Here is a 10,780-nt window from a genome sequence, read left to right as displayed (position 1 = left end):
AAGATGGCGCCTGCCCATTAAGGGCTTTGTAGGCGAGAAGAATAATTTTAAATTCTATCCTGTGTTCTATAGGGCAGAGGTTCTCAATTGTTTTTCAGCCAAGGACCCCTTACAAGATAGAGAATACACCAAGGACCCCCTCATTCTGATTTGTGATTTTGGGCTATATAAATAAAAATTGACTTGACTTGACATGTATGTCCCTTGGAATAATCTGATGTAGCCTATTTTTTACACTTCTATAGTCTTAGTTATGTGAAAGAAGAACACAAGAGCAATGTATTAGAAATATATTAGATATGTATTAAAAATATTTGCACCATCTCAACACAGAATACCCATAAAACAATCAATCAATTAGCTGCAAGTAATACTGTACCTAAACAAAATATCAAAGGGAAATCAAGAGAAAACTTATAATTTGAAGTGCATTTCAGAACACACACACACCACACACACACACACACACACACACACACACACACACACACACACACACACACACACACACACACACACACACACACACACACACAAAGATAACACATCAAGTGTTTCACTCTTAGTTAAAATTAAATGATTTATAAAAGTCTAATAACAAAATAAATGCAGGCTATAAACAATTGAACACATGCCTGCATTGCAACATATATCAAGTAAATTGCAAAACAACTGCAACTGCATTGCTACAATCCCAAACCACTACTTGTAATGGCAGCCAGCTCTGGACACTATTGGAGTGATGCAAGGCAGTCCATGAAGCTGATTGCTTCTCTCTGCAAGTGAAGACACACATATCAAACTAAATCAATAAATGCAACATACAGTATCTGACATATCTGTTGCTCACACACATAACCACACACACACACACACACACACACACACACACACACACACACACACACACACACACACACACACACACACACACACACACACACACACACACACACACACACACACACACACACACACACACACACAGGGTTTAAAGTGGGCGGGAACGATCCAGAACAGCGTTCCGGCACCTTCGATTAATAAGTAAATAAATCTGATTGGCAGTTTCATACATAATAATGTCAAGCGAGTTCACAGGGCTGCCAACTCTCACACAATTGACATTTTTCACACGCTCTCAGCCACAAGTCCATTTTCTCAAGCAGTGAAAAACAAATTCATAACTGATAATGTCATGGTGCGAAAAGAGGACACTACTGCACATTGCGCAACAGCAGCACCAGGCAGCAGACCATCTGAATAGCGAGAAATATACACAAATGTATTATATTGTAACTTATTCCCATGCATGTTGCTCAAAGTAATCTCAGTCAGTCTCACTTCTGCGGCTCTCCCTCTCCTCTCGCGCCAGTGCGATGAGCCGCGCAGAGCCGGACACATCAGTGGACTCATCCAATTGAACCGTGAATTTAGACCCTCTCAGTCTTTCCAGCAGTTGTGATTTGATATCAGCAGACATGTCCTAAATTCGTCGTCTGCTCTTTAGCAGAAACAGACGTAACATTAACCATCCGTTGTTGTTGCTGGCTGTAGTCCTCGCCCTTCCTCTCAAAAAAAGCCCGGTCTTTTTTTACATAATCTGGATGCTTGGTCTCGAGGTGCCTCTTCAATTTGGCAGGCTTCATCGCCTCATTGGCAAGACACCGCAGGCATATCAGACATTTCGGTTTCCCTTCCACTTCAATAAATCCATATTGGAGATACTCCTCATCGTATTTCCTTACTTTTGTTTTTTGTTTTTCATTTACTTCATTTGTAGCCGTAACCTGTCGTTTTAAAAATCGGTCCATCTTCGTAGTATGCTAGCCGTGTTATCTCTATGATGCTAGCAGTGGCGCTCTCTGACTGACGTACCAGTTATTGTTGTTTCCATGGTAACGAGTGACGCGCTTGATTTTTAAATGTATAGATTTGTTAGATTAGAACGTAATCTATGAACTATTTTAGATTAAAAAAATAAAATATTATTTGTTGAACTATGAAGCCTTTTGTAAAAAAAAAAAAAAATGAAAAAAAAATGATATCATGATAATTTAAATTAATGAATCTGAAAACTTTTCACGGACCCCCTGGCAGAGCCCCGGGGGGTCGCGGACCCCACTTTGAGAACCACTGCTATAGGGAGCCAGTGTAAGGCAGCCAGAACAGGAGTAATGTGGTCCCTTTTCCTAACTCTGGTTAGCACATGTGTTGCAGCATTTTGAATCAGCTGAACTTAACTGACTTCTTGGTGCACCCTGGTAATAAAGAGTTACAATAATCCAGCCTTGAAGTAACAAATGCATTGACTAGTTTTTCTGCATCGTTTCTGCCTGATTTTTGCAATGTTACGTAGATGAAAGAAGGCGGTCCTTGAAATTGATTTTATGTGGGCTCTAAGGATAAATCCTGATCAAATATAACACCAATATTCCTTACAGTCTCACTGGAGGCCAAATGAATGCCATCCATAGTTAGTACATCTTTAGATAATTTGTTTAGTAGATTATTTTGGCCGAGTACAATAACTTCAGTTTTGGCCGTGTTTAACATCAAAAAGTTTAAAGTCATCCATTTTTTTAAGTCAATGAGGCAGTCTTGAATTTTATTTTGATGATTAGTTACATCAGGCTTGATTGATAAATATAGTTGAGTATCATCCGCATAACAATGAAAATGTACAGAATGATTCCTTATAATATTGCCTAATGGAAGCATACACAGTGTGAACAAAATAGGTCCAAGCACTGAGCCCTGTGGCACTCCATGGCTAACTTTGGTTTGCATGGAAGATTCATCGTTGACACCTACAAACTGAGCCTAAAGCAGTTCCCTTTATGCCAACTAAGTGCTCTTTGCAATAGGATGCCATGGTTGATAGTATCAAATGCAGCACTGATATCGAGCAAGACAAGAATAGAGACAAGACCTTTGTATGAGGCTATTAGAAGGTCATTTGTGACTTTAAACAGAGCTGTCTCTGTGCTATGATGTGTACCAAAGCCAGACTGAAAATCTTCAAATAAATCATTGTTTTTTAAGTAATTACACAACTAGGGTGACCAGATGTCCCGCTTTGCGCGGGACTGCACAACATTTTCACGACTTTTGGTGCGTCCCGCAAATTGAGACGATGTCCCCCATATTTCATTTTGTTTGGCTAAAATAGTTTTCTTAAAATCAGATTCATCCAATGGCTGTTGAGAAAGCAGGGAAGGCTATCATCACAGGGCTGTGTTTGCTGTCAATCAAGCTGTAACACACGGCGGGTGCTGGTCAAGTGTTAACCAATGAGAGTAACTCACTCACACACATCCCCCCGCGGCCCCGCCAAACAACAACAACGAAAGTCAGTCAATAACGCAGGCGACGCAGCAGGTTATGGAAAATTGAGGAAACTGAAACTACAGCTAAGAAGAAAAGAAGATGCACATACAACAAAGACTGGGAAGACACTTACCCGTGGGGGAAGCCAGTGCAGGGCGACTCAGAGAGAGTTTTTTACAATCTTTGCAAGAGTAATTTTTCAATTTCACATGGCGGTGAATATGACGTCAAAAGACACAGAGAATGCGATTCTCACAATAAACGTGTTGCTCAAAAAGAGACATCCCACTCTATGGGGACATTCCTACTCAAACCAAAAAATGATGGACACTCAGACAAGGTAACAGCAGCAGAAATAACCAGTGTTTACCATACAGTGCAACACTCCCAATCATACTGGTCAAATGACTATGATAACAAGCTAGCGCCGACCATTTTTCCAGACTCTGAGATAGTAAAGAAAATGTCATGTGGTCGTACAAAAGCAGCGTCCATAATAACAGATGTGCTTGCCCCTGCCTTGGTGGAGAGTTGTTTGACAGAGTTAAAGACACCAGTGGTTCTAGGTGACAAAATGCCTGCTGCATTGGTTAGCATTAGTTTACTTTTCTTTATTAAGATACTAAATTGTTTCTGCATTTTGACCGCACTTTCTGTAATTGTTTATTGGATGCTGTTGAATAAACCAAATGAAACAGAATAGAAATAGAGATTTCTTTTCCAGGGGGAGGGGTTGCTGTTGGGAGGGTGTCCCACATTGTCCCACACAAACATACTCCTTGTCCCACATTTGGTTTGTTGGGACCTGGTCACCCTAACACAACTGTTTTATGATTTCAAGAATTTTTGAGAGGAACGGAAGATTTGAAATAGGTCTATAGTTGGCTAAAACCTCTGAATCGATATTGTGCTTTTTAAGAAGTGGTTTTATCATGGCTACTTTGAATGATTGTGGAACATAGCCTGATAATATTCATAATATTTAATAAACAAGTGTTAATTCAGCGGTTCTCAAACTGTGGTCTGACACTGCGGAGGGTACTGCAGGTGGTCCGTGGAAAAAAGCTAAATAAAATCCACTTTTTATTATCAAGGATTTTCGGGGACCTCCTCATTTGTGACTTGCTCTATCGAAATCAGTTGCATTGACCCAAAGACACATTTTGAGTTGTATACACTGTTGGAAAGAGGAGATTCCTAGCTTTCTAATGATATCAGGCAGTGGGGTTGTGGTCGTTGGGTTCATTGGACAATAAATAAATAAATATATATATAAATAAATATAAGAGATTGCTAAAATAAATTAACTTTTACAAGATGCCTGTGTGCTTTGTACCAGGTTGTAATCACAACAGTAATCATACCTCTTGCTCGTTCTATCAGTTCCCGTCTGATGAAAGGACAAGGAGTCGCTGGATCAAACATATCAGAGTGAGATTTTGGCAGCGTTGTTTGGTACTCCAACTTCTGGCTCCCCTCAAAGTTCCCATGAAGCCCTCTGTACCGCGAATGTCAACGGGTGGGTGGGGGGGGTGCTAGTGTAGTATGAAGCCCTCTGTATCGCGAATGTCAACGGGGGGGGGTGCTAGTGGAGTGCACGCGTCTCAAACAAGCCTAGTTTGTTTACAAAATTGCGGCGCAACTTGGTGGGCGGTACCCTGGAAAGAAATCTGCGTGAGAAATACAAGGTGTGGCGTGTGAGCGTGTGAATGGAGTGAAATGCGTGTGTCTCACGCCAAATGCGTGAGACTTGAGAGCTCTGTTGTTGTGCATGGAACAGTCAAGTTAGCTACCTAGCTAGTAACGAGCACGTTAGTTGGTATTACTTATTATATAATGCATCGGTGATCTTCTCTACTTAATGCTATCTGCACAAATGGTTAACATTGAACCTTAAAAAGATCAGGCAGTTCAGGGAGAGTCAAAGGAAGGCAGGCAGGCAGCTTTGCATGACATTCTTCTGGACGTGTTTCATTGTGATGATAGTGAGGATGAGTCAATCTGTTTGTTGGCAAGACAGTAGTTGAGTGATTACTGAGAGAAAATTATTCAAAGTTTTTCAAAGTGTTGTTACTTTAAAGTGTTGTTACAGAGCTTTTTCTCTTTTATTTTCTTTACCTCACCTGTAACTCTGCTGAGACCTTGAGGAACATGCACACTGGACTGACCTGCTCTGGCAACCTGATTTCCACTGTACGTATTTGGTTATGGTATATTATGTATATACATCAAAGGCACAATGCACCCCCCAGAGCTGCACCCCACATAGACACACATGTATTTAGTGTGATATGTTGCATAGTTCATGTGAAATCATCTTTACACACTTGAAAACTGTAGGAGCGGCAACTTGTTTTGAACATTTAATTTGTAATATCCGATAATAAAGTTGATCTGTTTTCTTTATTCTTCTCTCTTCCCAGCCCCATCCATCACCATTCTCTGTTCCTGCAGGTCCTGCTTGCTAATCAATGCTCATATTTTTTTACACAATTACAAATAAAGTCAATGTATTGTATGACATGAAGTTGTGCTTCATTCTGAGTCAATAATAAATTAATTCATGCCTTCAACTGCACAATGATTGTGGACTGCACCGACATCCATGTAGCTGCCCCCCAGTAAGATGAACCAAGCAAAGTTGACATCACTACATACTGTATATGTGTCACACATAAAAGGCCAAACAAATTGTTCGGCATTTTAAGAGCTCTGTCTTACTTCCTCGCTCTTGGTCCTCTTCTACCTGGAAATAAAGACAAACAAAACACACACAAGCTGAATGTTAAAAGTGCTTCACAAGAAAAATAGAAGAGTGCAGACTGTTTAAACTATGGCTAGGGGGACTATTTGGCAGGTTTAAATGATTATTAGTAATTAATTATATCCTTTTCTCATTGTAGACGAGCAGACAGGGAACCAGATGAGAAATGCAGAATATGCAGCTGCCATTTTCCACTTGGAAAAGACAAAGGGCCAAGTTTATTTGAGTGGACAAAAGAGAAAGGGAGCTTAGCTGTAAATCAGTCCACCGACCACAGCTACACTAAAGGGCCTGAGGCTGCAGGCACTGAACCCGAACTCTCCAGCGTGCTGTCCTCAGACGCCGAACTCTCCAGCGTGCAGTCCGCAGATGCCGAACCTGGACCCTCCAGCGTGCAGTCCTCAGACACCGACCCCGAACCTGGACCCTGCAGCGTGCAGTCCAGTTGTTCTGAAGACCTGGCAGGGGATAATTGTAAGAGAATGGCAAAAATATTCAGCAGCAGGCTTACCTGATGATGTCATCCGAATAGAAACAGGGCTTCCTGATCAGGCCATGTTTAAAAGGGTGGCGGAGTTGGTGGAGCGTTTTGAGGGCTCCATTGAGTATTTCGCTGGATGGAAAGTGGAGGGCATCCTGCTGGCAGACTAGGTCTTAGTAATGAAAACATTTGATCAACAAAAAAAAAGGTGTGTAGATTATTAATTAAATCAACGCTCTCTAGAAAACACACACCAGAGTACCAGAGGGAGTCACACACAGCTGTGCCTAGATAACCAAACAAATTGACAAGATAACCAAAATCCTTGAATCTACACACAGCAAATAAACTCAAATGACACAACGAGATGTAAAAGGAGATGACACATACAGTATATTCGATATAAAACTGGACGCTTCAATCTGAAGAGCAACTAAAACAAAACACGGGAGTGTACCTTATTCTTGTGAACACTAATGTTATCCACAGCATACACAGAGACCACGAAGATCTTAACGAGAAAACTAGTTGCTAAAACAAAACACGTTAGTGTACCTTGTTAACTAATGTTAGCTAGCTGACATTAATGTTACACTCATGTTAATCACCGAAACCTTGTAAAGCCGGTCCCGCATGCTGGCTCTTACAGAACCGACTAACTCCCCTTTCGTGTATGTACAGCTCTCAACATGCCCAGACTTCTAGTGATTTTCGCCTCGTTCTGAAAGAAAGAGTTGAAATGTGCTAACGTGACAGCCATCTTTGTGTTGGTGACGCATATTGTGCGAGACCAGAGACATGTAGTTCATAGAGCGGCTTCACACAAAACATTTGTTACTTCACAGTTTTACGACACATTCTTATTTTTTTGACTTGCAAAATTTTCTTTTAAATTGACAAACATCATATGTGTAATACGTGGCACAATTAAATCGGGATCGAAAGATAATCTTTCTCTCCCCATTGACTTCAATACATAATTTTTCCGAAATAAGGTCCCATGGAGCTCGACCGGAAGGGGAGGGACTTTGCCGTTCTATGACAGAGAAGAAACTGTCAAGTTTGGCTGTACTCAGCGTTGAATCAAAACGCACTAAAGCTTTGGATCTTAATCAGTTTGTGAGGCGTTTTGCTGAACAGAATGGTAATTGCTGCATCATAACAGTGATTGACAGCTGATAGGAATAATATGATTGTTAATATTATCATATTAATTCAGACAAACATCGATGAGACAGTTAATTAATGTACTTATTGCAGTCTGCATATATTTGGTACCCCTGCTAGTCTAAGAGTGAAACAAACTAATTCAGTTATTGTTCAGTTAAAATTCCTTCAATTAAGTCTGCCATCTTATATATTTCTATTTGAGGCTTTACTGATGTGTCACAATAATGTCACCTAATGTTATTCAGTTAAAATATCAATATTTTGGCTTTCCGAGTTAACATTGATCAATATGACTGCGATTAAATCAGCATATACTTCTGCCAGGGAATGCCAACCCTCAAAATCTCTTGCCACCCCATGAATATCTTTCTAGATCCGCCCCTGAGTAGGCTATATTTTTCGTTTTGTTTATTTAATAAGTTAATTACAGGACAACTTTGGGAATTTTGTTTGTTTGTTTTGAGATTTAAATAGATTTTGAAAGAGGAGATAGAGAGAGAGAGAGAGAGAGAGAGAGAGAGAGAGAGAGAGAGAGAGAGAGAGAGAGAGAGAGAGAGAGAGAGAGAGAAGCAGCGCTGTCAGCTTAGTTGCAATACTGTAGCTCAAGCCTTTATGCAACTTAGGCCTATACATTGTTTATGTTACTTATATGCCTGTGTGTCCATGGTTTTGAGTCTGTGTGTGTTGAGCGCAGCACCGTCTGCTTTTTGCAGTACAGTAACTAAAGTAGGACTAAGCACACCAGTAGTTTTTTGTAGACCTGTCTGCCCGTTTTGTGAGTGCACTGCACACGTGCGCACTTGTGGCATTGTTTGGGATGAGCTAATTAAAATAGTGTCCGCCGTCCATACACATACACAACGCAGACAGACACCGGTCACAAAAGTATCAGATAGGCTTCAAAAAAACATCTATATTGATTGTGACTCTTCTACATCCAACTCACAGGTTTATCATTACTTTGAGAAAAAAGATTATTAATTTAACCATTTTAGAAGGGAAGATTTGTTCATTTGTTCTGGGAATGTCATTTTCGAGCCTGAAACCTGAAAAACAGGCTTGGGGCCTAACAGGAGTTGGAATCGGGTCTAAGATACATGTTGATGGTTTAGAACAGGGATCACCAACTACATTTTGTCCAAGGGCCAAAATGTATCCAATAGACACTTTCGCGGGCCAGCAATTTTTGAAAGTAATCAGAATACAGTTACAGTTACGTGTCTTAGAAACGTATTCAGATTACTTTTAGAATACTTTTGGAATGCTTTATGATGACAGCCGGAGTGAAACGCAGCGTGTGGAGGTTTCCTCGCAGCCCTTTCGCCTCATGGGCAGCGGCGGCGAGGGCAATGGCGTGGCTCGTCACCATGACGACCATTACAGCACATCACAGAGAAGCCAGAACGGGGGAATGAGCAGTATTCCAGGCTGAGTGCCCCCAGCGGAAGCGCCCGCAGCGCCACGGCGCCAGGGCTCGCTGCAGAAGCCTGCTGGTTTTAACATATCGGTTAATTAACTGCAGAGCTCGCTAATTAAGCCGGCTGCCACTAATCTGTTGATTACCAGCAGGGCTCGCTGCAGAAGCCGGCCCGTTTTAACCTCGGTTAATAACCTGCAGAGCTCGCGGCATTCCTCTGTCCGAAATACGCCTCGTACACACGGCCTTAATAAACCCATGAGCGCCGTTATAACGCCTCATGTGGGCAGCACTGCACACACCTCCATCCATCCCCTGAGCGTGTACGCGCCTCATGATGAGAGTCGGAGTGAAACGCAGTGTGTGGAGGCTTCCTCGCAGCCCTTTCGCCTCACAGTGGCGGCGAGGGCAATGGCATCACAGAGAAGCCAGAACGGGGGAATGAGCAGTATTCCAGGCTGAGTGCCCCCAGTGGCAGCGCCCGCAGCGCCACGGCGCCAGGTCTCGCTGCAAGAAGCCTGCTGGTTTTAACCTATCGGTTAATAACCTGCAGAGCTCGCTAATTAAGCCGGCTGACACTAATCTGTTGATTAAGTAGACAGCAGGCTCGCTGCAGAAGCCTGCCGGTTTTAACCTCGGTTAATAACCTGCAGAGCTCGCGGCATTCCTCTGTCCGAGATACGCCTCCTACACACGGTCATAATAAACCCATGAGCGCTGTTATAACGCCTCGTGTGGACAGCACTACACACACCTCCATTCATCCCCTGAGCGTGTACACGCCTCATGATAAGAGCCGGAGTGAAACGCAGCGTGTGGAGACTCCCTGGCGTGGCTCGTTGCCATGACGACCACAGAACATCTCGAGCATGTGCGCCCGCTCTTAGAGTGTTTCTCAGAGTGGCAGCGCGTGTGTCTGATGGACAGATGGATGAGCAGGCTGATCAGCAGAGGATAAGTCCTGCAGTTCGCCTCTCCCCCACCCCCACAGTTCAATGGGATACAGGAAACACTCCTGTCCTCCCAGAAGCTATGTCTTGCGCTCCAATCCGAGCTGCTGGAACTCCTGTTGAAAGAGGATATTTCCAGGGTTCCTCAAAGGGAGGAAAATCAGGGGTTTTCACTCCCGTTATTTTTCTAATCCCGAAAAAGACTGGGGGAATGAGACATCCTTGATCTGTCAGTATTCCACATGCTGACGATCAAACAGGTGCTGGAATGTTTTCACCAGGACGACTGGTTCACTTCCACCCGAAGGATGCATACTTCCACGTACCCATCATCCCGAAACACAGGAAATTCCTGCGTTTTCCATTCAGGGAATATCAGGCCAGACAATCGTCTGCCGTTCGGATATTTCCTGGCTCCTCGCATTTGTGTAGAGAAGGCTGGAGCCACTACACAGAGGAGGGATGAGAGTGTGGTTTTCTCTGGACGACCTGCTATTTGCTGGCTCGCTCCAGGGAGGAAGTCGCTTTACAGACGGTACATCTCGTATCGCATCTGTCAAAGCCTGGGTTTCATAATAAATTGGAAGAAGAGCTGTCCTCTTCCCTCTCAGACAATCGTTTATCTGGGAGTGGAGTTAAACTCAGCCAGCATGAGAGCGCGACTCTCGCGG

General features: G+C 42.8%; 1 long non-coding RNA gene across 1 annotated transcript; it reads right to left on the bottom strand.

The window, feature by feature from the left end:
- Positions 1-282: 282 nt before the first annotated feature.
- On the bottom strand, positions 283-2,001 carry LOC307017179. The gene is made up of 2 exons (XR_013802055.1): positions 1,342-2,001; positions 283-776 (listed from the first exon to the last, which is right to left on the bottom strand). It is a non-coding gene; the product is annotated as an uncharacterized lncRNA (long non-coding RNA).
- Positions 2,002-10,780: the final 8,779 nt, after the last annotated feature.

This window comes from Notothenia rossii (assembly GCF_949606895.1).
Source record: "Notothenia rossii genome assembly, chromosome: 8".
Lineage (NCBI taxonomy): Eukaryota > Metazoa > Chordata > Actinopteri > Perciformes > Nototheniidae > Notothenia > Notothenia rossii.
The sequence above is the reverse complement of the archived record's forward strand: the minus strand, read 5'-3'. Positions and strand labels throughout refer to the sequence as shown.